Source organism: Tachypleus tridentatus, chromosome 10 (assembly GCF_004210375.1).
Source record: "Tachypleus tridentatus isolate NWPU-2018 chromosome 10, ASM421037v1, whole genome shotgun sequence".
Taxonomy (NCBI): Eukaryota; Metazoa; Arthropoda; class Merostomata; order Xiphosura; family Limulidae; genus Tachypleus; species Tachypleus tridentatus.
The window spans coordinates 86,959,521-86,985,655 of record NC_134834.1 but is presented as its reverse complement, the minus strand read 5'-3'; the positions used below and the strand labels follow the sequence as shown (position 1 = coordinate 86,985,655).

Below are 26,135 nucleotides of genomic sequence, written 5' to 3'. Positions count from 1 at the left end.
ATTTAACCTCACATCATGTAAAGAGAAATTGGTATTGTTTAATCTAAATTTAATTGAACTAGACAAGTCAATGAAATATGTAGAATTTTTTATTATTTGTAGTAATTGCATATATCAAGTTAGGTTGGTAAATGTTCAAGAATTTGTAAAATCCATTTTAAAACTAATCTCTTTAAGAAGAATAGTGCTGAAAATATATAAACCTACCTTTCAAATGATATTTAAAATATGGTTGTACGATGATAGATTTAAACGGCTTGAAGCTCCTCTACAAGAAAGGAAATCTCAGCTTCTGAAGAAGAAGGAAGCCTACCAGTTTCGTAGGGATGTGGAGGATGAGAAATTGTGGGTAATGGAGAAGATCCCATTGGCTCTCTCAGCTGAGTATGGAAACACTCTCTTTAGTGTGCAAATGTTAAAAAAGAAGTACCAGGTAAGATAAAAACATGAGTAATTATGTTTCACTGCTGTTTATGAATTGTAATTTTATAACTCAAACTTTAGGAACCATTACTGAACTTTACGGGCATCAGAGGAAAACAAAATGGTGTAAATTTGTTTTCTTTTGTTTAATTCTACAGTTATATCTTGCTGTTTAAAACAAAAGATGAAATAACATTTTTTGTATTGTTTTTTCATCATCGTAATTCTTAATATAACATTTTATGTTTAAAACTAAGTACTAGTATATTTATGAGGAATAAAGTAAGGGAAATGTTCGATAAAACTATGCAAATGCTTATTCTGTATTATGAATATGATATGAAATAGAATTTTTTGTTGGATAATTAGTATTTGATTTTTAAATTTTTTTCATTTACTTTGTATGTTGTCAGCTGAACTTTTTCTGTTTGTTATTCTTTCTTAGAGTTTTGTGTAATTGTATGGGCTCCTTTATATGTACACAACTGATTCTACATACTTGTTATACAATATGGTAATTTGATGTAATTTTCAGTGAGTAACTTTATTTAGAGATAATCTTTTCATGGATTTATTAATAAGGAAATATCTGTGCAGATAGATGATGAGTAATTTGCTGTAATTATAATTAAGTATATATCGTGATCAAAACTTTCTTATCATTGTACCAATTCATACATAGATGTATGATTGTTAGTCAATTATTTTATATGGAAATTCTTAAAACATTTATGTTCTTTTTATTCAATTTGAAACAGGTAAATACTTTGTACTTTCATTTGTTTTCTAGTCTCTTCGTACAGAAATAGATAACCATGAGCCAAGAATTATGAATGTTTGTGGAAATGGGCAAAAGTTAATTGAAGAAGGCCATGAAGATGCTGAAGAATTTAAGAAACTTATTGAAGAACTTCTTGATCTATGGCAACAACTAATTAATGCTATGGATATTCGTAGAAAAAAACTTGAAGAATCTGAAAAAGCACATCAGGTACATGTGTATGTTTTATAGCATTAGAAATAACTGTAAATTACAGATTGTGGAAAGAGTATATTCCAAATTATTAGTTGTGTGATATCTTTATTTGCTATAATTAACAGTATTTTGAATGTATTTGCTATTTTTAGTTTTTCTATTTATTCCCTTGGTTTTAAGCATGTTTATGCTGAATTTTCAGGCTGTCTGTAGTTATTTCTGTTTCTTTTTTTGCCTAAGGCTAATGGTCCATCTGATTTTACTAGTTCTGTGTAGTTCTAAGGTGTATCAAAAATTTATCTTTTGGTATATGCTTTAGTAACACTTTTAAATGTTAACATGTTTTGAGACATGTTTAACTAAATATTTTGTTAATTGAATTATATTAATTTCTTTTTCCTGTAAATTTTGTAAAGTGAGTGGAAGTGTCAGTAAGTTAATTGTTGCCAAGTATAAAAATTGTTCTGGTATGTTTGCAGTATTATTTTGATGCATCTGAAGCAGAAGTCTGGATGAGTGAACAGGAGTTGTACATGATGGTAGATGATCGTGGTAAAGATGAAATTAGTGCTCAGAACTTGATGAAAAAACATGAAACCCTGGAAAATGCTGTTGAGGATTATGCAGTTACAGTCAAACAGTTAGGAGATGTTGCAAAACAGCTTATTGCAGAGAGTCACCCAGATAGGTAATCAAAAATTATTTTAGAACTCCTGTTATCCTTACAAAATAATCAACAGAAATGTATATTATCATATATTTTTGTCTTTTTAAAAAAATGCAATATTAAATAAATGATGGAACTTGATTTCACAAATTCATTTTTTTGAAAACCCAGAGTTGTGTTTTATCCTAATATTTCATGTATAAATCTGGTTTTTTTTTTCATACAAATGCCTACAAATAAAATCATATTTCTGTGTGTTATAAAAGTGGTTATAATATTTGTAATATTGAATTTCTTGGTTAAGAATACAGAAGTTATGTTTGAAATCAAATTGAACCTGTCTTTCAGTTGGAACTTGCAAGTATTGGTCATTATTAATTTTTGTATTGATTGAGTGATTATATATTCAAATGTGTGTGTGTGTATATATTTTAAATTTTGCTCTTTTGTAGTAATTAAGTAATATTTGAAGTTCTTAAATACTTTTTAAACATTCATTTTTGAATCATTTGCATAAAAATAGTAGTTTTGGGTTTTGTTTGTCAAACATGTAATTTGATTAGGCTTAAGCAACTATTATTGTTTCATTCTCTAAGTAAAATTAAAATATCAAATGTATTTATTATTGATAACATTTCTGGTTGTGTAACAGAATAATTACATCCTTTGTGCATTTGTCTGTGAGCTTTGCATGTTACTAGCCATTAGCTAAATCTAATTTAAAATTCACATTTAATATGAACTGCCCTTGTTTCTGAAGACATATGACAGTAGCCCTCTACTAGTATGAAGGCAGCACAACCTCCATGTGCATTAACTTCCCATGACACTTGCACTTGAAATAACTTCAGTGATGTTGAAAACCAAATTGTAGAGAAAAATACATGTAAAAATGGCTCGTTTGGGTTGAAAAGTTTTTATGTAGAGGAGCGAACAATGTTTTGACCTTCTTCAGTCATAATCAGGTTCACATTGTTCAGGTTGTGAACCTGACGATGATCAAAGAAGGTCGAAATGGTGTTCACTCTGCTACATAGTGCTTTCTCTACCCATACCAGCCATTTTTTACATAGATAATCTCCTCCAACCCTTTCCCTTTGATCAACATCCTTTCTTCTCAGTTTGTAAATGGCCTGGAGAACAACAAATTTACCTGACTATCCCTCTACTTGGGTTTTCTTTGAGTACTTCCTTATTAGTTGAGGGAAGTTTTCAATCTTCTGATCTGTATCTGGAAGTGATTTCTCTAGTATATTCCTCTTTTTTCTCTTTGACATTTGTCTTTTCATTCTTTCCACTTTTTTCTCCAAGAAACCAGTTTTTCAAATTATATTTTCCTTCCTTCCTTACCTAATATTAGTGTCATACTGATTTTGTTCCCAGTTTTATACTCCTACACACATGCTTTGTTTCTCTCCTATTCTTGACTATTTTCTCCTGAACACCATCCATTCTTCCTTTCCCTTTTTCAGTTTTCAGTCTTTGTAAACTCTTTTTGCATGTGAAATTGTTTGAGGGATTTAACTGCACTTTGCTAAAGCTTTCTGGGGAGTTGTCTTCTACCATTTTAGCATGTTCCCCATCTGTTTTTTGTACTTGATGTTTCTGCTGCCTAGACTTCTTGGGTTGAGATGTGCTCCTCACTACTGAATACATGCTTTATTTCATATCTTCCTGATATTTATTAGGCTCCTTTTCTCTACCTGGAAGACTTTGGTAATGCTTGTTTCATTATACACCTGGGTGGAAGTAGCCAAGCATCAGCCCTCATTACCTTCCCAAGTTTCTTTTTCTCAATGCTACATTTTGACTTTTTCTTTCTTCTTGGCAGGGTCATTCTACCCCTACCTTTCTTTCCTACTATATTTTCCAGTTTTTGCTCTTCTTTGTCTTATTATTTGACATTGGGTTTTTGCTTATCTCATCAGTGACTATTCTACTGCCCACTTCACCAGCTTTTGCTCTCTGTTTTCTACTAACATAGGGTTTTTTCATTCATGGTTTCTCTCCATTTCTTTCCTCCCCTCTCTTGTCCCCATTTCCTTTTCTTTATTCGCCATATTTATTTTCAGCAAGACATGGAATTGATTTGTTCTCTAATATTTTGATCAAACACTTCATACAAAGAGAAAATGCAATTTATATGGGTGTTTTAATCTCATATCCTCGTGATTTCCAAGTGGTTCTGAATTTAGTGACTGGTTATCATCTCTAAACCATTGTGTTGTCATTCCATAGTTCCAACTGGAGAAATTCTTTCTCTCCATTGGTCATTTTAAACTGGTCAATGGATAACTAAGTATGCCATGTTTGACTCCTTCCTGTATATCCCATATACCCAAGCCTTCAGATATTTTTCTTTGTTTTCATCCATTGGGACCAAATCTTATTATGTGCTCTTCAACTCATTATGTCTTCAATTGATTTATGAGGATCTTCATTTGCCACTTTCACAGACTGTGACTGTATTTTCATTTCTGCATGGTTGAATGGCTTCTACATGCTCATTCTTGGTATATGCTTTTCTCTTATTCCTCACTTCTTCTGCAAGAAGCTGCTTGGTTGGGTTTAATTGTCTCATTTTCTAAGTCCTTTATCATACCTACACATATTTTAGTACATATGGGTGCTTTCTTCTATTCTCATCTCAGGCAGGTTCACCCTTCATCTCTTTGCCTGCAAGCTATAGAAGATCTGGTAACTGTGGTTAATAACAGTGAATATTATATTTGTAATCATGCACTGTGAATTTTATCAAAGTTTGTATTATTTTTATCTTAATATTTTCTTTGGATTGTGAATTTTTTAAAATGTTGCTGTATGAAACTATTTGAATGAAATATTAACAGTTATTTAAAATGAGGTATTGATTTATTTTTCGTAGGTCCAATTGTATGTGTTGTGTGTGTTCTGAATTACATTTGAAAAACAATTTTAGTATACGTCTCATGGGGGATAGAAAGTTTGAGAATAATAGTTCTAGTATTTTTATAAACATTCTTTAAGTGACTGAAAAACAAAGGCAGCTAGATTTATTTTTCACTGTCTATGAATAGAAAATATATGGCATCTGAGAAAATTATTACAAATAAAAGTTAAACATAATTTAGTACTAGAAATGCTGTCTTGTACATTAACTTCATTGACCAAAACATTTATGTGCCACCTCCACCTCATCGGTTCAGCAGTGAGCTTGAAGGTTTATTTGCTAAAAACTAGGCTACAATACCCTTGGCGGGCACAGTGCAGATGGTTGATTTTGTACCTTCATGGTTATTTTCTGCTGCTGCTATTTTATTTTGACCTAGTTTAATTTTACTATTTTTTTATCTCTTGAATGAAATGCCATAGTTGTGCTTGCCAAAAGAATAAGGTTATTTCATGAAATAGACCAGGCTCTGAGTGTTCAGATGAAATTATCCACTACTGTGTTTTAAACCTAAATTTGGTGACATAATTTTTAAGTTTCAGAGCTAGGAAGCAAACTTTCTCAATATTACATATGCATTAGTCAGAATATGGAAAGGAACATTATCCTTTCAAAGTTTTTGCAATTGTTTTGCATGTTTTGATAACCAGTAATTATATAAGTGTTTTAGTTAATAGCATAACCTTAATTAATTTGATGTTCAATGTTCTAAATTTGCATAGAAGTATTTTTCAGAATGTAAAGCATGTACCATGATTTTGTTATACAAAGTTACATTCAGAGTTTATTCTAGAAAGAAAAGGATTAATATAGTGATTTTATATTTTTTCAACTTTTAATTTTACCCTAATTTGCTACTTTTGCTTCAGTGAATGTTAAAGTAGAGAAAATAACAAATAAAATGTAGTTTTTACTGAAAAACATACTTCAGTCATTCATTCAGGAAGTTTAGAGGTTGTGAAAATGAAATATGGAAATTGTAGGATGGAAAATTTTTATTTTTAAAATGAAAAAAACAAAACACCTTGTACCCAGACTAACTCAGTAATTCACAGAAAAATCTTTAGTGAAAAATACATATAAAGAATTTTGACGTAGTTTTTTTGTACAATATATTTGTAACATTTATTAAAAGTCTACCAAATTTTGTGAAAATACACTATTAAATTTGGAATTAATAGTAAACATTGCTGTGTGTAGGGATAGAGAGAAAAAATTTTAATAGATCTGTTTAGTATACTGATGTATGTTCATTCACATTTAATTTAATACTTCAGTTAATCTGTGGAACACTTAAGTACCAAGAATATAAATAATATCTTATTTGAAACCTTTGATACTCTGTGTTCATATTCCTTCAGTGATCAACTTGCAATTCGACAATCTCAAATTGACAAACTTTATGCTGGACTTAAAGACCTTGCCTCTGAGAGACGTGGTAAATTGGATGAAGCTCTTAAGCTCTTCTCTTTGAACAGAGAAGTGGATGATCTGATGCAGTGGATAGCTGAGAAGGAAGTTGTGGCAGGGTCTCAGGAACTGGGACAGGATTACGATCATGTTACGGTATGGTAGAGTTGCAGAATATTAGGAACTAGAGAACGATTTTGAAATTTTGTTAGGAGTTTAATAGCCACCTTTTTGCTTTTCAGCTTAGATTATTTCAAAGCCAAGTTTTACATGTATTACTTGTAGTCTAAATGTAAATAGATCTATATCACTAACATCTCGCAAAGAAAAATACCTTTATTTTTTTTCCCATAGAATCTATTTGTGTCATAAATTAATAAAACAATATCCTTATTTAGTTGGCTTAAAGTTATTCATGTTTGGTCAGCAGAACTTGTTTTAATTAGAGCTCGGTGGTGTGTAACTCAATCAGTATAATTGATTAGTGTCACAGAATAACTGATCATTTGAAATCAGGTTGAAATTGACCAATGTCATGATAATAATCAACTAATTGAAATTGGTATTTTTAATTACTCGTACTATTGCCACAATGATTTCTCTATTTTCAATTAATTAGAGATTGTTCAGCTTAATCAATTATTTGACAAATTGATTAATCAAAATTATGATTAAATTGATAGATGTCATGAAAATAGTCAACTAAATGAAATTAGTGTTTCCAGTTATTATTTTCAGTTATTCAGCCAGGATGAATTTTACATAAGAATAATTGATTAATGAGCTGATTATTTATCACTTTCCACTAATTGACCAGCTCTAGTTTTAAAACAGCAATGTTTATAATCCAATAATTAGTTACATTTTTATGTCACCATTAAGTGAAAATCATTCTCTAAATAAATGTCACTGTCAAGCATGATTTCTTTAGCACAGTTGTTGGATATAACAATTTTATTACATTCCTTCAGAAGTTATTATTTATATAATGATTAGAAGTATTAAAACAAAAATTCTTTAAAGTTAAATTTGTGTTTTTATTTTGAGTCATGAAAATAATGCCTAGCTTTTGACTTTTGCTTGTATAAATAGTGACCTACATTAATAATAATTTTGAGTTTATGAACACAGGATAACAGGTCAGCCATTACTTTTAACTTTTCAGATCATTAACTGACTGTTAACTGTAAACCTGAATTTTTATAGAGGTAATTGGTCTTCAGTAAATTAATTAAAGAAAGTTCTTGAACTTTAGATGCTTCGAGAACGATTTAAAATATTTGCTCGAGACACTGAACATATTGGAAATGAACGAGTAACAGAATTCAACCAAAGTGCTGACAACCTGATTAACTTGGGTCATTCAGACAGTGCCACTATTGCTGAGTGGAAAGACAATCTAAATGAGGCTTGGGCAGACTTGTTAGAACTTATTGACACAAGGACACAGATGCTAGCAGCTTCATGGCAGCTACAAAGATTCTTCCATGATTGCAAGGATGTGTATGGTCGCATTGTGGTAAAGATCTTTATTTTTATACTGATGTGTTTTGAATTGAATCCATTTCTTTAGAAAAAGAAATTTCCTTGTTTTCTTTTATGTCAACAAAATTTCACACCAATGACATCACATTATTTGTAAAAAGTTTTAAAAAATAGCAACATTTTTACCTTGAAATTCTATATTAAGTTAGTGTGAGTGGTGTTTCATTCACTTATTATCTTATTTAATTTCATGTAGAAGTGGTTGTATTTTATCTGACTATGATGGGTCTGTGAAGGTAATTAGTATTCCCAGAAGTTGTATTAAGATTATTTTACTTACACTGTTAATATGTTGTTGTGTGTATATTTTCCAGCATCATTTATCATTTCTTGGCACGCAAACTTTGTGTTAATATAAAAGTAAAATTTACCAATAAAATACTTTTATACACATGTATAAGTTATTTTTGTGATAATATTGTATTTACAATTCATTGTAAATACTTTAGTATAAAAGAAACCCACATATTAAAACAAGGTAATAAGATATAAAATGCTGTAGCAGTTTGAGTAGTGCTGTATCTTTACATGTGAAACTTATTTAAAAAAATTTTTTTTTAAACTAGAATTGTAATTTGTCTTTTTCACAGTTAAACTTCATGTACCATGAGCATAATAAACAAAATATATTCAGCTTTAATACATAAATCTGATTTTAGGTTTAACCATATCTTAGTTTACTTTAGTTTAGTTGACACATTTATCATATCTCATTAACTAAAAGGTTAGTTACTTAGAGTGATAATAAAAATAAAAACAAAGATAGCCGACAGATTTTAAGCTTAAGAATTTTCCAATTTCTTCAAGGAAAAACAAAATGCTATTTCTGATGAATTTGGACGTGATGCTGTTAGCGTGTCCAATCTGCAAAGAAAACATGCAAGCTTTGAACATGACCTACAGACTATTGAAATAGCAGTAAGTAAATTTTTCACTCATTGTTAGTTCTCAACTAGTTTCAAAATATCATTAAAGTGTTTAAACAAAGTCTAATAAAACATTTTCTTTGCAATTTACAATAGGTGTCTGATTGTAATAAAAAGCTGATAGAGTTGTACTGATGAAGATTTATTGCACATGTAATGAGGGTTACAGATAAAGTTAAAATATCATTACCATTAAAAGTAATGTAAATAATGTCTGAAATGGGTATTTCTTCTGTGGAATGTAAATGAATGCAATTAAATTATTACTTCTAATGGTTAAAAGTGAATCATGAAAGTTACAAAAATTATTTTTTATTCAATAATTATAGGTAAAACAGATCAAGGATGAATCTGAGAATTTACAAACATCATATGCTGGAGAAAAAGCTCAAGAGATTGTTGGGCGGGAATCTGAGGTTGTTAATGCTTGGCAAAAATTACTTACAATGTGTCAAAATAAACGTGTGAAGTTAGCAGACACTGGTGACCTCTTCCATTTTCTTAATATGGTGAGAGACTTGATGCTGTGGATGGAAGATATCATGAGACAGATGAACACAACTGAAAAACCAAGGTTATTAAAACTGATGTTTTCTATGTGTTTTATATTAATGGGCATTGAAGTCTTTATATCATTTACTACTTGGTAGGATATACATATTGCATCATATTAAGTTATTTTATTTTTTAATATTTTAAAACACTATCTATGAAAAGCTTACAAGGATAAAGTGAATGAAATCACTCATTTTACTTGTACACAGGAGAACCTAGGAGTAATTAGTTATATTAATTGCAGAATTAACATATTCCCTGCTAATGCTAGTCATTTGTAATACAGATATTCATTATGTATTGTAAAATGTGTTTCAGTTGTGCTGCCACTGGATGTCACAAGTAGTAATGGTAGTACCAGCAAAGGCAAGCTTGATCAAGTGACACAGCCTGCTCACTTGTGCAGAATTGTACATTCCTGTGTAAATTCTTATTAGTTTTCAAAATCAGTTGATGAAGGAACTAGTTTTAGTACTATGCTATAATGAAGGGGTATCTTGTGTCTGCGGTGGATTTCGGATGCATGTTGTCAGATTTACTATCCAATATGAAAAATATCAATATGGCTGGTTATCATGAACTAGATATCCAGAATATTATATCATACCAAGCTACGTTTTGTCCAATCCCTGATTATTGCCACATATGTTTAATTCAGCCTTTTCAATTGTCATTCTAGATAGAAGTGTATCTAAATGTGTATAGGCCATAAAATTCTAACATTTAATATTTAACCAGTAGAATTTTTATCAATTTTTATAATTTTACTGCCTAAAACATGCAAATATATTAGGTTTCACTGAAAACACTTTTAATATTGGTTTAGGAGATTATAGAAGTTATGCAAATGAAATGTGAAAACTGTATAAGATCAAATGTACTTTTATTCTGAGCATGAAAATCATGTTGCACTCAGACTGGCTTGGTAGAGGCTTAGTAAATCCATAGAGAAATCTTCATTAAAAAAATACTGTATTGAAAAACCTAATTTTTGTGTACAAGAGACTTGTATTGTTTTACTAAATGTTTGTCACATTGTATGAAAATACACTTGGTAAATTCAAAGCTATAGTATGTATATTTTCATGGTTACTTTGGTTAAAATAAACAAGGTTACGCACAAAGGGTGTTGGATGTTATAGGATGATTTTCAATGTCTTATATGGGGTTTGTGTGTAGTATTTTTGCATAAACTTTTAAACAGGCAAGCAATCTTTGTGATTCTTTTCTTCTATTAAGAAAGTTTATATGTTTTTAGGTTGCCAGAGTACTTTAAGAAAAACATCAGTTAATAGATATTAAATGTTAATTTTGGTACCAACAAGAAAAGAACCCAGTTTATCTATGTTCATGAAAATTGTAGTAATATTCTTACCTAGTTGATCTGTTGAGAGTGCTAACATTTTATCTGCTGGTATGAGCATTATTGTCTTGTTATTTCCATTTATTTATATTATTACACTGTGCTATTTATATATTGATAAAAACTATTTGAGAAATGTGATTCTGTTTATTTTTCATTGGCATTCAAGATTGAGTTTTGTGTTATCCTACTTTCTAATTGTAAACTTTGTGCTATGATTATATAGTAATTCTGTAACTTTTATTATAGGGATGTTTCAGGGGTTGAATTGTTGATGAATAACCATCAAAGTCTTAAGGCTGAGATAGATGCCAGAGAAGACATCTTATCTGATTGTATAAACCTTGGAAAAGAACTACTAGCTAGAGGCCACTATGCATCAAGTGAAGTATGTTGCATTTGAATTAAATCAAAATTTGACCTTTTATTCATTGTTATTAAAATTTGTACTTACTCAAGAAAAAATATTTTATTATACAGTGTTTTGATATTTCATTAATTTTTATGTTAAACATCTCATGTAGAGATCAGTTCCATGACAGATGAATTACGTTGGATGTGCTATAGTATTTTTTAAAGTTAGGAGTTTTAGTAATGTGTGATTAAGTTGCCTAAACATCTGTTTGTCTATTATTTGAAAGAGAATATCTGTTTATCTATCAAGAAGAAAGTTTTGAGTTAAAAACAAACACTAATAGGTATTAAGGATAAAGAATTTTTTTTTCTTAATTGGTACACATTAACATTTCACAACAACTCGGAAATATTTTGGTAAATGTTTCTTGTTGGCTCAGTTCAGGTGGTGTTTTTTTAATGATTTTGGAAATATTGTTTGTAATATTGTGAAATATTTGTTTTTAAATAGCCAAGATGTTTAATTTTTCATTTTGATCTAACATCATTTAAATAAATACCAGATGCTACATTGTTTGAACATCATTTTCATGATGCTAAGTAACCTGTTTAGCTGAAGGTTTGTGATGAGTTATTTATATCTCTAAATACAAAATGGTCTCGCAGTATGCTCTCAATCCTGACGTACTCTTCAAGCATTGCTTAAAAATATTTCACTACAATTCATCAGTCTTTATACCCCATCATTTTTGTTCTGTTTCTGAACATGCTAATCATGTGACTACCCTCTACTGATTATACTGTGCCATTTATGTTAGTGCAACTGGCTCCCTCTACTATTTTAGAATAGTTTTTGCTGTGTCAGTTGGCATTTATAGCATGTGTACGTGTGTTTTAACTTCTCCATGTGACTACAAAAATTTGATTGTGCTTGATCACAAACTTTACATGAGTTTCAACTTGAAGTTTTGTGTTCTTGTGTTTGATTTCTGCTATCCAAATATTAATGGGTTTGTATAAGTTACATGTTTATTACAGATGATGAAATTTCTGCAACAGTCAACAGTGGTTTTGACACAAGTCCCCTGTTTGATTTCAGGATTGATGATATATGCTGAAAAAGTAAAGGGTTTACAAAGGAAAATTCATGTCTTACATTTTTTCCTTTCATGTTATTTTTTTGAGGAAGGATAAAACTAATGAGTGGAAATTTATTTGTATGGCACCTTCTACCTGTTAACCCCCCCCTTCCTCCATCTAATCTTTTAGGTTTGGTATTGTTCTTTTCCAGAAGATCTGTGGTAAGTTTTCAGCATGCATCCTTCACTTCTAGTAAGTACACCCATGTTTTGTGAGTTTTTATGTGAGCTTGTTTTAATTGACCTAATTTCCTCATGATACTTTAGGGTTTTTTGTTTTTTTGTGTGTCCTCTGCTCAGTTTATAGTAAGATAGGTTTTTCTAATTATTTTACTATCTAAGTTACATTACTCAAAATTCATATTTTGAGTTTGATTATTACTTTGTTAGTAGTTACTGTTTGAGTAACTGTCACTTCAGCCAATCCTGTGGGTGTGTTGGTTCATTATTTAAACTTATTTTGCTGTTTACATTAGTTTGTTTATAAGTTGCTCTTTCTTTATTACTAGTCATATGTAATTTGTAATTGTTAATTTTTTATTCTCATGTTCCTTAAGGTGGGTTTTACTTTCGTGTCTTTTGCCTTATTGGTTCTTTGAATAGACTTGTAAGTTCAATGTTTGTGTGTTTTTAAGTTCATTTATCATTTTTTTTTTTTTATTTTAGGTGTTACTGCTTACAAAATGAACAATAATGTTTGTAACTGAGAAGCAACCTCAAAATTCCTTTATTTAAGTTTAACAGCATTCTGTATTTTCTCTACCTTTAGAAATTTGAATTTCACTGCAATATTTGCTAATTAATTGAATACATATATCAATTAACAGTTAATAATCTGAATTTGAAAAGCATTTAACCCAGTCACAATTAGTTACTAACTTTCTGCATAGCCAATGGAATTCTTGATATATTCCATTTCAACAATAAAACTAGTGGGTAGAATTGTTTGAAACTTCATACAAGCTTTCATAAATGTACGTAATTTATGAAACATAAAGCCTGTTACTTTTCCTAAATTTAATTTCTCTATATTATGATCATTAATATCTTGGAAAATTACATTATGATTTTCTGATTTGAACTTCTTATTTTTAATATATATTATTTTAAAATCTCTAACACTTTTTATCATGCATAAAATACAGATTTTGTCTATTTCTAATTTTTTAATAATTGTGTACTTTCCTTATGGTTTCAAGTTATATACGAGACTGAAAAGAAGTTATTAGTAAACCTGAACAATAAATGTTTTTATGTTTAAATAGAATTTCAAATTTGTTTCATTATAACTGTATTTTTATTTATTGTGTTGAAAAACTGTGAGACAAACAGTGTGAATTTTGTACATTTGATGTACATTATGACACTTGTTGGAGGCTGCTCTTGTTCAGTCCAGTGTAGGTGCATTTGAATATTACTGTAGATAAGATAGTAAGAAAGTTGTTTATTTTTTGAACTTTCAAATGCATATATTTCAACACATCCTTTTATACTATTTCGTTATACTAACTTTAATTGCCACTACTAATAAATATATGTAATAGCTTACCATACATGTGTGGTTTGAATAACACTGCCTGACTCTAGTTGCATGGATATGTCTTGCTTTTAGAAATCACCAAAGAATACAGACACCATAAGTCACAAAGAAAAATCACTTTACAGAACTTAAAGGATTAGCTCTGGTCACTTTGCTCTCCTTATATGAAAGATTTATATTGAAATTTGAAACTTACGCTCTTCACTGTATTGACATCTCAACTGTGAGAATGTCTGCTTACCCTGTATTGTTGACATAAATGTGTTTGTCTGTTTCACAACCAACATACGAGTTTTACTGTTGTCACTTCTATGTTGGGTTTTAAACCCTTTGCAAAATATTAGAATAAACTTTATATACCAGTTAGGCTGTTTTAGTTGTAAAGCAACAACAGAAGTGTGGGTCTTACTACAAAGTAAAGATGGTAAGAAAGAAAAATATAAAATTGGTATGTAATCACAAAAGGATATCATTCCAAATATAAATCATGTTTTTATTATGAAACAAATATAAAATTGTTAAATTATTGAATGTAAAACTGCTAATTTAAATGCAAAAGAATATTAAAATCACAAACATTTTAGTTCAAAAATTTAAATTTAATTTAGTCACCACTTTCTAGATCAACTTCTCTCTCAAAAATATATCTATTTTGAAGTAAATTTTTGATATAATGATTAACACAAATAGATGTACAATATAGCATAATTTAATGTACTATAGAAATATAATAAAAGATGCATATTCCATGCAGTTTTATCCAGAAGCAAATTTTCTAAGGCTTATAATAAAAATAAAACTGTTGACCACTACTAAATACAACCTTTACATTAAATGGCAGTTATTATAATAAGCACCACCCATTTTTATATTGTGAAATCCAGAGAGCAACATTTCATTATGTGCTTTGCTTATCCTGTGATATGTGAAATGGGAAATGCAACAACTGAAATAACATGGTAATAAAATTGACACCTTTGACAAGGATTAGTTAAAAGTTTTACACTTGAGATTTAGCATGTACAAATGCTGTTTTACAAAGAAAACAAACTAGAAAAATATTTTGATACAAATCATAGACAGCAGAATTAGCAATAAAGTGGAAGAAAAAAGTTCCTTAGAAGGAATGTATTTATTATAGTCTCAAATGTATTTTGGGATTTTTTAAAAATTAAAATTCTCTTCAAACTTCACTAAATAACACAATTTAGTACAAATAATTGAATGTTATGCTACTATTTGCAAAAATAAAATCTGAAATCCAATAAAAGATAAGTTCTTTTACTTTTTCAAATCACAATTGTGATTTTGCTCTCACAGTAAGACAAAATGGCCCTGATAGGCAAGAGGTTAATTTATAGAAAGTTGATGAATATTTATGTGAGAAGTATTAAATAAAATTACAATTGTTATGCTGCAGAAAACTTAAACCAAACAATTGAGACACTTAAATGACTAACAAATCTCAACTATTTAGTCACTCCATTTTGTGTTTCTTGTCAAATTGACCTTGATTCTATTCCCTCTTCTGTGGTGGTTGAGCATTGGTTGGAGGACTTGTATTGTTAAACATTGTCACTTGATCCCTGAGGTTGGCACAGCATGAACTGCTCACTATGCACCTTCTCTTTTAAACAAAAACAAAACATACACACATAAAGTAACTTGGAAAGCCAGCTCAAGTTCCTTAAGTATATTTTTTTTAACATAGAAACTATACAGATAAGTTTTATATTAAACTGTTAGTTAATAGTAACTTGAATAATTTCTTGTCTTCTCTCTGTAGATTAAAGAAAAACTTCTGGCTTTAACAAACCAGAGAAATACCATGATGGAGAGGTGGGAAGAAAGATGGGAACATTTGCAGCTAAGTAAGAAGTATATTTTGTTTGTGTTTTGTTATAAATATTTTATTCTGTGACACATTTATTATGAGTATTTTGTTATACATTTGAAGTTTTTGTTTCAGTACTGTATTTAAGAAATCAACTATTTCTATAGAAATGCTAAAACAAATGCAAGTGAGATTGTTTGTCATGTTTGCATAGGAATTAGTATATTGAATACTTGATATCCAGCTATTCTTGCATGCACTGAAAACTGAAATTAATTTCATCTACTCACTGAATCTGGCAGTTTTAATATAAAGTTTGATAAATTTTATAGTTAAGAATAATTGGGAAAATATATTTTATATATTCTATGGCACTTCTTTTAATGTTTCTAAAATGATTACTCTCTTGTTTTCTATTAATATTTGGTTTTTCTTTTAGTCCTGGAAGTTTATCAGTTTGCTAGGGATGCAGCTATTGCAGAGTCTTGGTTGGTTGCCCAGGAACCGTATCTTCTTAGTCAAGAACTTGGTGTGAGTTACATAATCTTAAGTAAAGAGCTAAAGGGTTATCATTCTCTACCCTTTAGCTTATTTTTTAATAAAGACTAGTTGGAACTACTGAATTAATGTAAAGTTTTAAAAATAAGCTACAAGTCCACATATCAAACTGTTTGTAAAATAATTGTCTGAACTAGATGTATCAAGCAGGTGGTAGCACTGTGTGTGTATGGATGACTCACGTTGTTTGTTCAAATCGTATTCTAAATATTTCCTCAATAGTTCATTAGAACTTTAGAATATTTAGTGTTTTCTTTTTAAACAATATTTATGTGATTATAAAGTCAAATTCTAGGAATGTCTGTAAATATCATAGTATAAAGTTTGATGATTATTTGTTTGTACCACTGTTTTTTGTTATGCAATAATTCAAAAACCAAAATAATAGTGTCAAGCAATTTCACTGAGGTGAGATAGTTTCAAACAGAGTATCTGCTTTTATAAGTATTAGTAGTTTTAAAAAAAATCATGATTCTAATGTAAACTGTTGTTATTATCCCTTGAAGTTAGCTTTTTCTAGAGGGTGAAACAGGAATTACCAGCCAATAATAGATGGACAATAAATATTACAGTTGGAACCTTATTTTCTTTAGAAAGTGGTTATAAATACAACCTTCCTATGCTATGTTTATCGAAACATTACGTTAACAGAATAAAACTTTAAAAAAAGGAAATAAACGTAGGGATGGCTAATATCAACACTTCAAAAACAAGATAGTGATAAAATGTACATTGTCCCTACACAACAGAACAGGTAAAAATTAACATGTATAACTTACATCACAACTGAGTATCTTTTTTGTCTGTTAAATTCTACTCTGTTGTGTGTGATCTATTATGTTACTATATAGTTGAAGGAATGATACTAGCTCTCCTTACATTCATGTCCTTTTTTGAAAAGTTTTCCTTTGCTTGTCTACCGTTGCAGTGACTTGCATAAAAGCTGACAAACTGTGCTTACTGGAACATGTAAAGACTGTTTCATTGTTTTACTACAAGATCAGTATGCATGCTCGTGTTATTATGTGCATATCAAAAAGTTTTTTTTGTTAAGTATAAATTAAATTGTAATTAAATACTTTGTAAATTAATTTTAAGCTAGAGTTGAAAATTTTATCTACATTAAACATCTTAAGGACAAGATATAAGAGTTAAAAGTTATATCTGTATTTATGTGATTTTTGACTGCAACTAATCCTTCAAATTTAAATTAGTAAGAAACAATTTATATCAGTTGCTTTAACATAAAACATGAACTAGCTATAGTATATATTGTTTGTTTATACATTGGAACTCAACACTTTATTTTAATGTAATTGTATTTAAATAGTATGAGTTTTAAGGCTTATTTTGTTTACATGTAACTTCATACTAGACCATTATTATTATTGACTATTTCAAGCTAGTTTTTATTTGTAGTTTAAAAATGGTTTTGTATTCAATCAGATCAGTGATGAACTAAAAATAACAAGCTGATAATATATATTTCAGCTAATACTAAGAAAATAGATGCAATTAAAAATCTATTCTCAAATGTATTTGTTTTCTTTACTGTCTAAGTAGGCTATTAGCCAAATAGTGCCTATTTCATTGCTTTCATTTGATCGTACGTGGAAAATTAGGCACAAACATGCATGACAGTATTGAGAAAGCAGAATTTTCCACCTTGTAGGATAATTTGAATAATGATACGGTTTTATTATAGATGACTATTGATGAAGTTGAGCAACTAATCAAAAAGCACGAGGCCTTTGAAAAGTCAGCAGCAGCACAAGAGGAGAGATTTGCAGCTTTGGAGAGGCTGACAACAGTAAGTTTGTGTATATCTATAATACTAGCCAACAATCTGTTCTTTATAAACACTTGTCTGTGTAATTAAAATCATGGTGATTGCCATTGTAAACATCTTATAGATAATATTAATGTTTTAAAAAATATTGTAATTTCTTTCCAAGCTGATTTCAAATTAATATATGTTTTTCTAGTTTACTTATATTAGATCTTATTCATTGTAAAAGCCATTTCAACATTTATATGTAATTGAACTTTAATATAAACCTTAAATGTTATCCTTTTGCTCTAAGCTTGAATTGAGGGAACAAGAACACCACATCATAGATCAAGTGGAACACCGTCGAGCATATCGCGCTTTGGATGATCATATGCGTCACTCTGGCTACTATGAATCGGTGAAGTTTTAGTAATTAAAACAAACATGCATGTTGCAGATTGCTCAGTCATAGCTTGGGTTTGTGTAGTAAATCTACTAACATGTTTGGACCAACAATAATAGTGAAAGTATTTTTAATAAATTTTCAGCTGCATGTTAGTCTAAGAGTGTAAAACAAATCCTTTTTGTGGGTCTATTTCCTAACTGATGTTTCTATATGGGCTTGAAAAACAAAGTATAAACATTGTTTTTTTATTGCATTATGCAGCAAACATGCATTTCATATGTTAATTTTAAACTTTTGTAAGATTTGCATTTTTATATTCCAGAAATTTGGTCTGTAACTTTAAAAACATCAACATAAATCATTGACTGCAGGGCTCATTTCTTTTTCATAGCAATTCCTGATCATTTACCCCTGTTTAAGGCTTTTTTAGTACCTAGTTTCATTTTTATGCAGTTATAGATAAAAGGATTTGTACATGTACAATATAATTGGATTGCATATTTTTAAGAGCAAAATGTTTTTCAAATATTAACTTAAAAGCATTTCTGTATTGTTGTTATTGAGTAACTTTTAATTCTCTACACTCATTAATTTACAGAACTTCTGGGCTGCTTTTATTTTTATTTTTTTCAGTACTTGCCATGTTGTTGAGCTTCTGTCATATTTGAATTTGATATAAAAGTATTAATTGATTTTTTACATCTGGTAAAAAAAAACAAACAACTGAAACACTAGAAACAAATACCTTAATACTATTACTGATGAGTTTACTTTATATATCATTGGGAAGAATATGATGCTAAGAAATCATTCTGGAATTCTACAAATAATTTCACAAATCTTTTAAACAACCTTGAACCACTTGATGAAAGTAATAAGCATTCAAGTGTAATATATTTTTTTTTGTTATTGTTAGATAATCTAATTTACATAACAATGACCATCAGAAGCATATTGTATAAAATATCTACTGAATTATTAAAACTACATGACTTTGTTAATTTTATCAATTTGTAGCTAATTATGTCCAACAGTTTGTAACTTTGCTATTAATTTTCATAAACATTAATTAAAAAAAAAACTTATTAAAGTTTAGTTACTCAAATCTCAACTACTTCCACATTCTTTCTCTTTATGTATTGGTTATAATTGTGTTGAAGAACTGCCTACACATTTTAAATCAGTTGGTGAAATCAGTAAAAACAGCAACTGTAAATAGTGAATACTACTTGCAGGGTTTGTATACAAACCTTATAAAATACTTAAGAAGTGTTTTTTTTTCTTTTAATGGCCCTTGAGAAGTAATCTTTCTTGTATAATTTTTCTTTCATCATATTTTGTAAGGAATCATGTGCTTTGTATACCAATGAAAGTTCCAAATCTACAATCTAAAAGATATTGAACATTATAAGGCTAAAAGAAATACTTCACCCACATTTTTTAATAATGATGTATAAAACCAGGCTATAGGTTGTGATAAAAAGTGACACTGTGACCCTCTTACACTTTGACATTTCCTTGTCATGGAAATACGACAGAGAATCAGTTTTGTATTGTTGAAAGTTAGAGATGTACTGTTACTGATATTATACACCTGTTATCTGCCAAACTTTGACCTGGGTAATATCAGCTATCAGAAAATTCATCTGATATATTAATAAAACTGATTTAAAAACAAGGAGAGTAGTTAACATGCACTCCAGTAAGCTTCATAAAACTTGCATTTGCAGTCAAGATTTTAAAAATGGAAATTTCCCAATAACACTAATTTTAATTATAGATTGCATAACATATGATGTCACTGTCTCATTTTTTTTCAATATCTTGTATGTGAAAAATGTATGTTTGAATCTGATTAATTATTTATAAAAGTGGAATGTATAATAATTAATATTTATTTCAATTAGTTTGTATTTACTGTTCATAATCAGTGGTAGTGAGAAAATGTGAAGTGAAAAGTTCCAAGCAATGACATTAATGGGAATGGAAATGTTGAGTGTTTTGGCTTCAAGTCGGTTGGAAAAATCCACAGAAAATAGATGCAAAATAATAAGTTGTCATTTCAGTCAGGAGTGACTTGTAAATCCACTATACAAAGACTTATAAAAACAAATATAGTACTAGGTGTATAGTTTATGATAAATTTTAACACTGCCAGCATGCACAAGCTTTTCCTGTTGAACTACATGCATGGAAAAAAGCAGACATCTGTTATTTCAATGTCCATAATACAGTGGGCAAATATTATTGGGTTCAGTATTATTTTGGATGATTTCTAAGTAACCTAGTCATTTTATATGATACACCATGTTAATGCAATTGGTGATTGCCTTAGATGTTTTAGGATTAGAAATTTCCCGTTAATCCTGGAAAAGCTTTAGAAAATTTTTCATTGGTATTGTTGCTTCATTGTTAATTCTCTCACTTGTAGCAGTGAAGGACTGGACTTAATTTCATATGTAAAGTAGTTCTGTTGTAAAGCTGGTAAAGTGACAGTACTAATTAACACTATCAGCACATACTCTGAGTTGTGACAATGGTAATGAGTTCTATTAACATTACAGGTATGTCACATAACTGAGTTTTAGTGCAGATGGAATTGAGTTTTCTAAGTATTGTAGTGTAGTCTTTCTGAGTGATAAATCAAGATGTGTTACCATAATATTTAGAACATTTTTTATTAGATAAACTATGTTAACTTGTTTAAATTAAGGATACACAACTGTATCAGGTTGTCCAGAAATAAATGTTGTTTTTGAACTGCAAAGTTTGGAAAAGTATAAACCAGTGTTGTACAACATGCTTTAATCAAAGTAAGCACCAGTTGCTTCAACACACTCTTGACAACGTGTAACAATGATGTTTTATGCCCCTGTTGTATAAATCAGTTTCTGTGGTCAGTGAACTTCCTGAAAGCTTCTTCTGCAGCTGCCTGGTTTTAAAAGCATTTATTATTCAAAACTTTGTCAAAGTGCTTGAAAAAATGAACATCTGTAGGGGAAGGGTCTGGGGAATAAGATTGATGAGGCAGAACCTTGATTCTCAATTTGTTCAATTTTTGGAGCATCATCCTTGAGAGGTCTCATAATGCTGATTTTGTTGATTTTCAGTCAGCTTGTTGAGAACCCACTTATCCAAATTTTTGTCTTTTCAGTCGCACTCAGGTGGTTGGCAATGCTTTGAATTACATGTGCCTAGCTCTTCTGCAAGCTAACATACTGTTGTGCAAGGGTCCATCTCAAATATTTTTCTTAGTGTGTTTTCATCTAAGAATGGCTTACTTACACAACGTTTGTGGTCTTGAGTACTTTCATCTTCATGTTGAAACCATTGGAACCAATGCTAGACTGTATGTTCAGTAACAAATCCATGGCCGAATGCCTGGTTGATGTTCTGTGTAGTTTTGGTACATTTTTGTCCAAGTTTGAAGTTGTAGAGGAAAATCATATGAAACTCCTTCTTGTCTATGCTGCCTTGGGGGTTGAAAAACTTACTCTGAGTTAAAACAGACAAGACACCTTGTAAGCGATAAACATTGGACTAAACCAACCAACCAATAAGTTATTCAATATTCAGTTTTTAAATGTCATTATGAGAATTCCTACATTTATTTCTGGGCAACCTACTATTTCGAACCATCATCCATCATGGTGACTAGTTAGTACCCAAAGAAGGTTTAGACTAATCTAAATTGCAATTTCTCAATTTGTATGAATTTCATTATTTTTTATTTTTTTTACTTGGAAACCTAAGAATACTCTTTCTCCATATATAGCCTCATACTTGTCAGATTGAATACATCATAAATATACCATGTTTGACTCGACACTTTTTCATGAAGCTATCTACTGTTGCCACAGCATTCCAATTTTTTTTTTTTTTTTTTGATGAGATTTGTTTGAAAGAACTAATGAAATAATGTTACTTAAGCTTTGGTTTTTTTATTTCTTTTGTTTTAAAAAGAGCCTGTTGTGAAATTTTCTAAAATTTTTGTTTTAAAAAGATTTGTGAGGGAAAATGTTACTGGAGTTTTATTAAAAAAATATTTTGGATAAGATAAAGTTCAAGTCACAGTAGATTTATTTTTTTGGGAAAGAAACATAGAACTGCTACTGATTGTAAATATAACTTTACAACTTAACCATATATAAAAAAGGTCTGTTAAATATTGGACTGTGAATCCCAGTTGTGAGTGTAATCATGGATAAGTAATTAACTGTCTGTTGTTTCCTTTGTTGACAAATGACATGCTATTTTGGTGATTAGTTTATGTGAAGGATGAGCTTGTATTTATTAAAATTTTTATAATAGTGTCACATTGCAGCTACTAAAATCCTTACTGCTACCTTTTAATTGTTAGTCATTTGACCACATTAATAAAATTAATAATATTAATTCTACAGTTTAACCTGTTTTGTTTCTTTATATTTATGTGACTAATTATTTCTACAATTGTGTACTGAAAGGTTAACTTTGTTAACCCATAAATGAAAACCTGGAACACACTATATGTGGTTTTTATTCATGTGTGGGTATATACACTTAAACCTGCAAATGTGTTGTTATTTAGTTATTATTGATTAGAATTTCACATTTCAGTAACCAATTTATGGTAACGTGGTTTAAATATTAAAGTTGATATATTAACTAGACAGGAAATCCATTTTATATTTCATGGAAACTGTTAAAATGCCTTACAAATATACATTTACTGATGTCTTAACTAGTAGTTTAAGAAAACTGAGTTGCTTTTTTTGTTTTGTTTTTGTAGTTGTAGAAAATGAATAATACTTTAAACACAGACCTATAGCTTGCATTACTTTATCACTTTGGACAAATTTATAAGTATTAGTTGATTGTCATTTAGAATGTACAAGATTGTTTCTCAACATAACTGCATTTTTCTTGTTTTTTTACATAGTTTGAACTAAAAGAACAGAAACAAAGAGAAGAGAGGGAAGAAGAGGCTGAAAGGAAACGACAAGAAGAGCTTGCAGAAAAAACAGTTGAGGAGCAAGAACCAGCAGTTGAAGAACCAGATTCTGCTCCTATAAAGTGAGATATCTACAAAATAACATGTTTTTTAAATTTGTCAGTATAGAGTAATATAAATAATTATGGAAACACACACACTCAATTATAATTATATAGTGAATATATTAATGGCACAAAAGATTATTAAATAAAATGCAAAACAAAAGCAAATGACTTCTAAAATGTACTGTTTTTTTGTATGTGTTGTTTGCTTTACAGCTTTACATGTAGTATTGCATATTTTAAGGCCTACTATGCAGTTTTTTAGTGTACAGTTATAGAATGTTGTATCAAATGTCCTGCATTACCTTCTACAATTCAGCCTAGTTTTTCAATTCTCAATTGACTTTTTCTACTTTTATGTCAGTTCACATAGTCTCCATGTTCAAATTGGGATTTTTGTACAGACCAACTATGATCGTGAGTGTTCCATATGTTAATTTACTATCATAACATTGTTTGACCATATATGTTGTTTTTTTAGGATTAGTGCTTTGTTGGATAATTAATTTCTGCCTGATAAACTTTTTTTTTTGGGAATCATATGATGGATCACAATCTACTTATTAGCAGTGATGTTACCATCACTTTTGTGTAGATTACTAATGCTGTTAGCTAACATACAGCCTCAGACTTGTATGGATCCCTGTAATTTATTTTGTACATTAGCTGAAAATAAGGGATTTAACTTGTATTCTGCCTTTATGTTTTTTAATCAGTATGATTTACATAGGTTTTAATATTAAAGAAGTATTTGTTGTTAATCTCCTGAGACTAATAGTGCAATCGAAATATTTTGGAACTGTTTTTTTAATTTAACACAATTATTCATTATCTTTAGGTACAAGTGTAGGAACTCACCATGGTACTAATATTTTATTTCATCAACAGATTGGAGGTTACAGCAAAAATTGCTAGAAAAAATTAGTTTTGTGTTCATTCTATTTGAATGTGGTAACATACCCATAATATTCCCTTTTATTGCCTTTTTTTCATCACTGTTTCCATGATTAATGCTAATAATGTACATAGTATGTGTGATTTTTAGTTGAGAAAACTTTTTTAAAGGCAAAGTTTGTCAACATCAAATAAATCATCATATTCTAAGTTCTTAACCATGATAAGAAGTGACTTTTCAGTGATTTTAATTTGAGGCACATTTTTGGCTTTTGTTTTGAATTTCACACAAAGCTACATGACGGCTGTATGTGCTAGCTGTTCCTAATTTAGCAATGAAAGGCTAGAGGGAAGACAATTAGTCGTCATCACCCATCACCAACTCTTGGGCTACTCTTTTACCAACAGATAGTGGGATTGACTATAACTCCTCCATGGCTGAAAGGGCAAATGTTTGGTTGGATGGTGATTCAAACCCTTGACCCTAACTACCTGGCCATGCCAGGCCTTACCAAGGTTTCTCAACCTTTTGTACATCAAAGTTTCATGCAGTAGTAAAGGCTCAGGTCTGCAGTTGATGACTTGTTAATTTATGGCAGTCACAGTTATAGCTGCACAAAACCACGACCTCGGTAAGCTATTAGTTAAAAGTAACCGTTGTATACAGTGTAAAGAAAAATTATTCTGTTTATAGAGTACATGCACTGTTTAAAAACTTCTTTAAGATCGAATTACTTCATTGAATAACCAGATTTTTGGACAACTCTGATAATTTTCTCAGTTTGATCTAAGAGGTTTGCAGCTGTTAATAAGAATTATCAAAAGTGTCACTTAGACTGTTGGTCTCTATGCTAAACTTACTGATACTGGTCATATATGTAGTTGATTTGTAACAGATTGACTTCTACTATAATACAAAATAAACCAATTTGTAATGATACAGAGTTAGTAATCACTTGCATTTGAGTGAGGAAAGATAAAGTGATTAATGTGCTCTTTAATATAGAATTCATAAAGGATTTGTTTAGTGTGTCTTGTTTACATTAAGCAAAATGCATTTTACAGAGGTTGTAAGAAGCTACAGTGAGTTCAATGTGTTTTATTAGTGAAATGTGTATCTAAACTGTAAAAGGAAGTGGTGCATCTTTGTGACATTCAAAGTATTTTGTTTTTTAGGGAAGAGGCTGAGGTGTCACCCGTGGAAGAAAAGGAAAAAGAAGTTATTGTGGAAAAGGAAACAGTTGTGGAGATAAAACCAGAAGGTATGTTTTTCTTCATTTGTTGTTTATGCTTATTTCTAAGGCATTTGAACAAACTGAGGGTATCATTTTAGTGCAAACACATTCACACTTGTTGATGTGTAAATTTGAAACATAAAATAAAAATAAATTATCACCTGTGTACTCATTCTGGTTCTTGTAAATCTGAATATGTTGGTAAGCTATGTCTTAAAATATGAGCAAATGAAACATCTGATTTAACATGTAGTAATATTTTTTTCTTTTGAGACATGATTCATATGGATTATGGTATTAATGAAACATTTTAACTTTTTGAGACTATTAGTGTAATGGAAATATTTTTGTAATCAACAGAAGAATTATTTTTTCAACTTAGTACAACTGTGGTAACATACCATTCTAATGTTAAGTCTTATTTTCATCAGTGGGTTGTAGATAAAGGTGTAAACCTGCTTGATCAAATCAGTATTGTACATGACTTTGTAAAAACATTTTTTATATCACATTTCTTGTTTATTTCTAAAACTAGTTAAACATCATAACAATTTGATGTAATAAATATTTTAT

General features: G+C 29.8%; 1 pseudogene across 1 annotated transcript in view; it reads left to right on the top strand.

Annotated features, from left to right (window-relative positions):
* The window catches only part of LOC143229803 (spectrin beta chain-like), a 103,197-nt pseudogene that overhangs the window by 65,069 nt on the left and 11,993 nt on the right, over window positions 1-26,135 (top strand). The window contains exons 29-42 of the transcript XR_013016078.1: window positions 247-433; window positions 1,214-1,414; window positions 1,879-2,087; window positions 6,357-6,561; window positions 7,661-7,924; window positions 8,758-8,868; window positions 9,206-9,450; window positions 11,044-11,182; window positions 15,614-15,698; window positions 16,101-16,192; window positions 17,925-18,029; window positions 18,304-18,408; window positions 23,318-23,451; window positions 25,504-25,589. The product of XR_013016078.1 is annotated as a spectrin beta chain-like (transcript). The remainder of the gene's footprint in view (window positions 1-246; window positions 434-1,213; window positions 1,415-1,878; window positions 2,088-6,356; window positions 6,562-7,660; window positions 7,925-8,757; window positions 8,869-9,205; window positions 9,451-11,043; window positions 11,183-15,613; window positions 15,699-16,100; window positions 16,193-17,924; window positions 18,030-18,303; window positions 18,409-23,317; window positions 23,452-25,503; window positions 25,590-26,135) is intronic.